The sequence below is a fragment of the Podarcis raffonei genome, chromosome 18 (genome assembly GCF_027172205.1).
Source record: "Podarcis raffonei isolate rPodRaf1 chromosome 18, rPodRaf1.pri, whole genome shotgun sequence".
Classification (NCBI taxonomy): Eukaryota; Metazoa; Chordata; class Lepidosauria; order Squamata; family Lacertidae; genus Podarcis; species Podarcis raffonei.
The window spans coordinates 9372034-9381022 of record NC_070619.1 but is presented as its reverse complement, the minus strand read 5'-3'; the positions used below and the strand labels follow the sequence as shown (position 1 = coordinate 9381022).

At 48.9% G+C, this 8989-nt stretch overlaps 1 long non-coding RNA gene across 1 annotated transcript; it reads right to left on the bottom strand.

Moving 5' to 3' along the window:
• Positions 1–8958, bottom strand: LOC128405829 (uncharacterized). The gene is made up of 3 exons (XR_008328360.1): positions 8855–8958; positions 1242–1513; positions 1–941 (listed from the first exon to the last, which is right to left on the bottom strand). It is a non-coding gene; the product is annotated as an uncharacterized LOC128405829 (long non-coding RNA).
• Positions 8959–8989: the final 31 nt, after the last annotated feature.

Below are 8989 nucleotides of genomic sequence, written 5' to 3'. Positions count from 1 at the left end.
TGGGGGAGCCCCAAATAACTTTGGCAAGGACTTGGGGACCTGTAAAGGGACCCCTGACCATTAGGTCCAGTCGTGGCCGACTCTGGGGTTGCGGCGCTCATCTCACTTTACTGGCCGAGGGAACCGGCGTACAGCTTCCGGGTCGTGCGGCCAGCAGGACTAAGCCGCTTCTGGCGAGCCAGAGCAGCGCACAGAAACGCCGTCTACCTTCCCGCCAGAGCGGTACCTATTTATCTACTTGCACTGGTGTGCTTTCAAACTGCTAGGTGGGCAGGAGCAGGGACCGAGGAACGGGAGCTCACCCTGTCGCAGGGATTCGAACCGCCGATCTTCTGATCGGCAAGTCCTAGGCTCTGTGGTTTAACCCACAGCGCCACCCGCGTCCCTTTAAAGGGGACCTTTAAGGGGGAACTAAGAATGTCAGAAAAGCCATCTGGACGCCCTAGCAAGCAGGATTCGAACACAAAAGCAGCCCTCTTCTCTCCTGTGGCTTCCGGCACCTGGTGTTCAGAAGCCATTTCTGCTTTGTGAACAGTTCTCTCGCCATGAAGAGTTCCTCTATGAACTTGTACATTCATCCCCCCCAATTGATTTATTTCTTACATTTAAAAACCCGATTTCGACCCCCCTTCTGCAGTTGCTTATATTTTATTATTTTCACTGCATATCCAAGTTAAAGCTAATTATTCTTTATCCAATATACTCAAAATTATTATTTTTCATTACGTCGTTATATCAATCCTGGTAATGATTTAATCTGCTTACAATAACATTTTAAATACTCAATAAAACGATTTCCATTCTGAATGAAAAACGTCTTCTTGGTTTCTTATTCTTCCATTAAGTCTCGCCATTTCTGCATATTCCAACAATTTTTGCTGCCATACTTTGGTTTGGGATGTTATCTTTTTTCCATCCCTGCGCATAAATCATTTGGGGCGCTGTGATTGCAAACATAAATGAATTTTTATATTGTTTGGGTTTCTCTACCCCTATTTTTCCCAAAAGCAAAGCCTCTGGTTTCTTAATAAAAATTATATTAAACCATTTTTTTAACTCTCTATATATCATTTCCTACTAAGCTTTTGCCCTCTTACAGCTCCACCACATATGACAGAAGGTGATTTCCTTCTTACATTCCCAACAAACATTTGATTCAGATTTATACATTTTTTCTAGCCTGTCAGGTACCACCTATTTCCAAATAATTTTCTTTTACACACTGTAAACTTCAAATGTACCTTCCGCAGTCGTTTCCAGGCTGCCATTTCAATCTTGCGTCCTGTATCCATTTCCCAGTTGATGATTTCCTTTTTAAAAACCACCCGACTTTGGTGGCCAAGCTTGTGGCAGTGAGTTCCGCAGGTTAACGATGTGCAGCGAGGTAGAGGAGAGCTTTTATTTCATCTGCCCTCCCTGAGTCTCCCGACAAACTCTGGGGCCCTCCATAGATAACTCAAGTCTCTGGCGGGACTTGTTTCCCCAACGCCGCCGGTTCATCGCCTGTTGCAACCTCAAATGGAAGATGGACATAGGCTCGTTTTCTGATGCTTCAGCAAACTTTTTCAGCAGGGGGCCGGTCCACTGTCCCTCAGACCTTGTGGGGGGCCGGACTATATTTCGAAAAAAAAATAACAAACGAATTCCTGTGCCCCACAAAAAACCCAGAGATGCATTGTAAATAAAAGGACACATTCTACTCAGGTAAAATAAACGCTGATTCCCGGGCCGGATTTAGAAGGCGATTGGGCCGGATCCGGCCCCCGGGCCTTAGTTTGCCTACCCATGCGAGGGATGGAGCCGTTCCAAAACCGATGGATTTGATGGCAAGAGATCCCGAATCATTGGGAAGAACTTTCTGACGGTAAGGCCTGTGGAACATATTCCCTGGGAAAGTGCTAGACTCATTGGGCGTCCTCTGGTCGGTCAGTGTCTCATAGCCTGACCCACCTCGCAGGGTGGTTGTGAAAATAAAATGGGGGTGGGCGGGGGGGCAGAGAACCACACAATGCCACGTTGGAGGGAAAGGGGAGCGGCAAATTATATCAACAGTTTATCGCCAAGAGGAATAATATAGGCACACTCAAAAATTTGGGTGATATACGTTGATAATCCGGCCATGCCTATGAAAGTGTATAAAGGTAAAGGGACCCCTGACCATTAGGTCCAGTCGTGACCGACTCTGGGGTTGCTGCGCTCATCTTGCTTTATTGGCCGAGGAGCCGGCGTACAGCTTCTGGGTCATGTGGCCAGCATGAATAAGCCGCTTCTGGCGAACTAGAGCAGCACATGGAAACGCTGTTTACCTTCCTGCCAGAGTGGTACCTATTTATCTACTTGCACTTTGACGTGCTTTCGACCTGCTAGGTTGGCAGGAGCAGGGACCGAGCAACGGGAGCTCACCCCATCGTCATGGGGATTCAAAACGCCGACCTTCTGATCCGCAAGTCCTAGGCTCTGTTGTTTAACCCACATTCCCTAACCAAGCTACTATTGGATGGCAATTGAAAATTAATAAAAATTATTATCAGAGCAAGCCTTATCAAAATGAATGGGCATAATGGGCCCATTCATTTCAGTAGGTCTACTCCACGGAGGACTGGGTTGGAGAGCCCATAATAATATGTACAAACTCCTAATAATAATTTAGAAGAGGTTGTGACATATATATATTCAATATATTGGGGGCAGATTCAAGTCAGACATTTAGAGCACATGGGAACCAGGTCTTGGCTGGGGAGGGCGGGGTATATTAATAATAATAATAATAATAATAATAATAATAATAATAATAATAATAATAATTAACTGTAGTTTCTCTGGGAACTGTACCTCTGCGAGAGGGTTCGGTGGAGGGGAAACTACCATTTCCAGGATTCCTCTGTGTGTGTTTGTTGTGTGTGGATTGTCATGCGCTTTAAATGCGCATCAGATGCGCTTTCAATCCGTGCTGCGGAGGCTGCGATCTGCGGCGAGAGGCTAGAATTGATTCAATAAATAGACTTTATTTTTGCTTTTGCTTTTTTTTTTAAAAAAAGGGAGGGATAGTGATGAATAAAAGGATCCACGCTTCGGTTATTTATTTATTTATCTGCGCGCTTTACATAACCCTAACCTCTCCCCTCCCCATTCATTCAAATGAACCCCGGATACCCGTCCAATCAGAAGCGTCTCATTATCCTTGAATGACACACACTCTCACTCTCAGTGGTCACGTGGGTTGCCTCTCCCCGCCCCCCCCGCGCAGTTTCCTCTCCGCGTTCCTAAGTGGGTGGGTCCCTTTTTCATTCATAAATCCTCTCTGCCCCTTTTAAATCAAAATTAAGGTGTGATACACGGGAAGTAAGGCGGAAAGCGGGGAACCCCCTTGAAATCTGAGAGGGAGAGAGAGGATCCGGAGCTCCGCTTTTTCTCCTGTTTTTGGAGCTTCTAGTTATTTATTTAGATGCGAGTTCACGAATTTAGGTGAGTCCAGAGTACTATTATTATTGCTATTACTAATTCTAGGGAGCCCTAAATCTTTCCTCCTGCAACATAATTCATTCTCCTTTCCTCTGTGTGTCCATCTGTTACTCTCTCTTCCTGCTTCTATTCTCCTTTCCTCCTCCCCTTTTTCTGTAGCCTTCTCATTTTATTCCTAATAATAATAATAATAATAATTAAAAATAAGAAAAGCGAAGGGAACGTCGCTTCCCTTGCCCAACTCCTCCCACCCCCCCCCAAAAAATCCAGACCACTTTTTCTCTTGCTGGCTTGGATTTTTCCAACATGTTTTCAGGCTCCGTTTAAAAAAATCAAAATTTAAATTTAAATTACGCGTTTTAAGCATGCTTCACCCAGTTTTGCAATTGAGCAGAGGGGCGGGGGAAAGAGAGAGATGGTGTCTGTGTGTTGTGATGAACCGAGACGGGTCTCCATTAGGTGAATTTCTCCGGGGGGGGGGTGTGGAATTATTTTTTTAAATTAAATGATCCGCTTGTTTGTTTTGGAAGAAGCAGGCTCGTAAAGGAGGATTTGCTCCCTTGCTGTCATTCCGGGGCTTGCAATGGAAGCGGGGGGAGGGAGAGAGAGAAACAATTCACATTTTTATTTGCAGGAAAGCGAAAGTGCTTCCTCTCCCTTTCCCTTTCTATGGGTCTACTCGGGGAGAGCGTGCAGCGCCTTGCAGCGGATCCGAGAAACTGACTAATATTTTCCCGTTGCAAGGACGCAGCTGCAACCGACCTCCTTAAGGAGGGAAGATAATCATGCAATCGACTTATTTTAATTGTCATTTGGGAGGAAATGATTCGGCTCGCATGATCTGACTCAGCTTTTACGCGGAGTTGAGACATTCCCCCCCCCTCACCCCCCCACATTTAGTCATGTCCATTCATCTCAATCTGTCTTACCCTTGGATGGATCCAAACGTGGGTGCATGAATTTCTGTTTTTAAAAAATTCTGGATATATAATATATTTTTACTGTGCAGATTAATTTCACCCCAAACGGAATTGTTAATGCAAATCTAGGCCTTATTATTATATTATTATTTATTTATTATTTATTATTATTTATTTCATTATCACCCCCGCCCATCTGGCAAAGCCACCGTTGTTTAGGCGTTGTAAATGCCAAGAGGGCAAAATTAAAAATATCCACGCTTACCCTGGGAGCAAGCCCTGCACTGAATGCATCTGGCCTTGACTTCTGAGTAGACCTATGCTGGAGTGGGTGTGTTGTGGTGGTGGTGGTTGTTCGGAGACGGTGTTATCAGAAAGGCAGAGAGGGAGATCCTCACCTCTGAAGCTGGCGGAGGTCGGATCCTGATTCCCAGCAAAAAGGGGAATTCCTCTCCCCCCCCCCCCACTCTCCAGATTCTCTATCTGATATCCAAAATAAGTACCAGCAGCAGCTTTTGTGTCTGCTCCCTCTGTCCATCCACCCCGGTATTTAAAAACAAATAAAAATAATTTTACAGCGGATCCTGTGCGAAGGGAGGGGCTGTCAAGAAAACCAGGCAAATCGTGGCTTGTAAACCCTTTTGCAAAAAGGGGAGAGATGTTCGTTTGTTTTTGCATGCAAAAAAATGCAAAAGGGTTTGTGTTTATCTGTTATTTCGCTGCATTAGTTGCTCGATTCAGAGGCAGTTTCCGCCATTCATCCCTTCTATCTGTTCGTCTTCACATCTTCCCCCCCCCCCAAAAAAAATCTGTCCTTTTATTGCGTTGACAGCATCAACGTTCTGCCTTGGAGCCCTCTTAAACCTCTGCCTTAGCTTTTCTCCATTCCATTTTCTTTTGAAACTCTATAGTCCCTCTCGGCTATCTCTTGCTTAATCCGGCCATTGGCTTAATATGGCAGTTGAGGAGTTACGGCTGGGTAGAACCTCCATGGCCAGGAGAAATCTACCCCAGTGTGGGGAAGAGCAATAGATCTACAGTGGCACCTCGGCTTACATACGCTTCAGGTTACAGATTCCGCTAACCCAGAAATAGTTCTTCAGGTTAAGCACTTTGCTTCAGGATGAGAACAGAAATCGTGCTCCGGCGGCGCGGCCGCAGCAGGAGGCCCCATTAGCTAAAGTGGTGCTTCCGGTTAAGAACAGTTTTGGGTTAAGAACGGACCTCCGGAACGAATTAAGTACTTAACCTGAGGTACCACTGTATTTGTCTAGTTGCTGTATTAAACAGCTTGCCCACAGAGATGATTCCTTACGGCAGAAGTCTGAGCTTCCACGGGCCCTTTGAATGATTGACGCAAACAATTCAGAGGATCTGTCTATTCACAGATTTTCTTTTTTTAAAAGGAGTGGCACCTCCATATATAGCTGCAGTCTATTTCTGATTGGGATGCGGGTGGCGCTGTGGGTTAAACCACAGAGCCTAGGGCTTGCCGATCAGAAGGTCGGCGGTTCGAATCCCCACAGTGACGGGGTGAGCTCCCGTTGCTCCGTCCCTGCTCCTGCCAACCTAGCAGTTCGAAAGCACGTCAAAGTGCAAGTAGATCAATAGGTACCGCTCCGGAGGGAAGGTAGACGGCGTTTCCGTGCGCTGCTCTGGTTCGCCAGAAGCGGCTTAGTCCTGCTGGCCACATGGCCCGGAAGCTGTACGCCGGCTCCCTCGGCCAGTAAAGCAAGATGAGCGCCACAACCCCAGAGTCGGCCACGACTGGACCTAATGGTCAGGGGTCCATTTACCTTTACCTATCTCTGATTACCAGAAGCTGGAGGAAAGCCCAGGCCCTCTGTCATTCCTTGCTTGCGAGTTTCCCTCTGTGTGTGTGTGTGTGTGTGTGTGTGTGTGTGTGTGATGGATTTACCTGGATACCTCAGGTGGTAAGAGCGCAGCCCTGATGATGCCAAGGTTCTGGGTTCGAGACAACTGCATATTCCTGCACTGCAAGGTGCTGGGCCTCCCCTTCCAATTCTATTCTATGTTGCCTGTCTGTCCTGCAGCCTGAGGCAGTGCACTGGGTTTAAGGGCAGAACAGCCTCCCTCAGCCTCCTGCCCTCTCATTGATTTGGACTACGTCTCCCAACCGCGGTGCTGGCAGCAGCTGATGGGAATTGTAGTTCCAGTTCACCCTAGCCATGAGGTTATTTCTTTGCTGCTTTTAATTCCGGGAGCTGCAGGGTTAAAAGCCTGCAAGCGGGAAAAAAACATCTTGCGACTCATATCACCATGGAGATGAAATCCTTCCATGATGATCAGGGAGGGTGTGTGTGTGGAAATGAGAAAAGAAGCCTGTCTGTTTGTCAACTCCCTACCTGCTGTGGATAATAGTCAGAAGGGGGTCCCTGAGGGTCATCCAGTCCAACCCCCCGCAGTGCAGGAATTTTTGGCCCCACATGGGACTCGAACCCACAACCTTGAGATTAAGGGTATCGTGCTCTACCGACCGAGCTGTCCCATCACAGCCACAACATAGCAAAAGTGACCCCTGACCATTAGGTCCAGTCGTGGCCGACTCTGGGGTTGCGGCGCTCATCTCGCTTTATTGGCTGAGGGAGCTGGCGTACAGCTTCCGGGTCATGTGGCCAGCAGGACTAAGCCGCTTCTGGCGAACCAGAGCAGCGCACGGAAGCGCCGTTTACCTTCCCGCCGGAGTGGTACCTATTTATCTACTTGCACTTTTGAACTGCTAGGTTGGCAGGAGCAGGGACCGAGCAGTGGGAGCTCACCCCGTCATTGCGGGGATTCGAACCGCCGACCTTCTGATCGGCAAGCCCAGGGCTCTGTGGTTTAACCCACAGCGCCACCCGCGTCCCCTATAGCAAAAGTAGTCATACGCAACGAATAAATGCATGGCCAAACTGAACGATTTCCTCCCAAATCTCAACGAGACCTGAAATAAAGGCGCCGAAGGCCGACAGCAACAACCCTCCAGCCCAAGGTTCAAAGCTATTCTGTGGCAAGTAGCACTTCCCACATGCTCAGAGGCCAGGTGGCTGGAGACCACGCAGTGGGACGCTAAGCTTTTGTGAACATGTGGGGACGTTATGGGACTTGGGAGCGAAAAGGCATTAACGGGGCAGTGTGGGAAATTATTTATTTTGTCGGAGGGTCCACACCGTACCTTTAAAGTTTGTGACGTCCCCCAGAGGATACTGGGAACTGTAGCTGAACGGCGCTGTCCATTGTACCTCTGTGAAGAGTAAGAACCACGGCTCCCAGGATTCCTTGGGGGGTGCCATGTGTATTAAGCACGCGTCCGGTGTGCTTAAAAACTCCCTCGAGCCACGGCCTGACTTGGTGGAAGCCAACTCTCTTATTTAGCTCGGAACCATGAGGACTAGAACCCTTATTTTGGGGGAAAGGGTTGTTGCTCTGTGGCTGCACGCAGAGATATGATGGCGGTGGAGAGAGAGAGAGAGAGACAGACAGACCCCTCTGCCTAAAACCCCAGAGAGTCGCTGCCAGCCAGTGTTGGCAACCCCAAACTAGACAAGCGAATGGCTTGACTCGGTATATAAGCCAGATTATACCAACCAGGAGGACGAGGCAGGATCAGGGCAGAAGGTACAACCCCTCGCCTCTTCAGGTAGGGCTGCGGAACGCCCCTACCTGGAACCCTGGGCAGCTGCTGCCGGCCCGTGTTGCCAACACCAAAGTCGATGGGGCCTGACTCCTAATTTCCTCTGGGAGCGTGTGCCTCCTGCCTTTGCTCTCTCGCTGCGGCTAGGAGGAATTGCATGAAGATCCTTGCACCTTGCACACACGTGTGTGCATGTGTGTGCATGCTACTAGCTCCTTAAGCGGCGGGTGGGTGCTGCAAAACCCCTTCCCACCTCCCCCAGCTATTCACACACCCTTTCTGCGTGTCTCCCCCTCCCCATTTTTTTTTGCAGCCGCCCAGATCAAAGCCGTCCGGAACCCTTTTGCTGCTCTTTCCTGGGGTGGGGTGGCCCCCCCCCGACTCTGCTGCAGCAACCGTCCGCCCCCTCACTGCCTTCCCCTCTTGCTCATCTCTCTGGTTGGCGTGAGTCAACCCTGTGTGTGTGTGGGCTGGTGAGCCAGGATCCTAGCGCGTGCATGTGTGTTTGGAAAAGGCGATTTAATTCCAGGCTCCCAACTGCGTCTGGGGTGGAAGGCCGGGGTGGTTGGGGAAGAGAGAAGAGGCTGCCGCCTTTTTCCAGGGTCCAGGGTTGGGGGAAAAGGCTTTTGCCGTTTTTCTCAGCCGCTTTTCGCCCCCCGAAGGCGGCTGTGCGGCCTTCCGCTGGCTCCTTAAAGAAAACCGTCTGATACCAGGCAGTGGAAGAGGGAGAGAGAGATAGAGCGAGAGGCGAGGAAAGAAAGGGTGCTCTTGCAATCTGCCACCAACCTTCGCTTCTCCCCCAATTGTGCCTTCCTCTTAAAAATAAATTAAAACACACCAGCCTTTCATTTTGCTTTCCTTCCTCAGTGGCATCTTAAGCTGGCGAGCCAAGCGAGGACCGGTCCATCATCTCCCAGGGTGTTGTAATCGTAGCATGGCGCTGCTGAGGCTCTTGTGAACGGAATCCACCCGT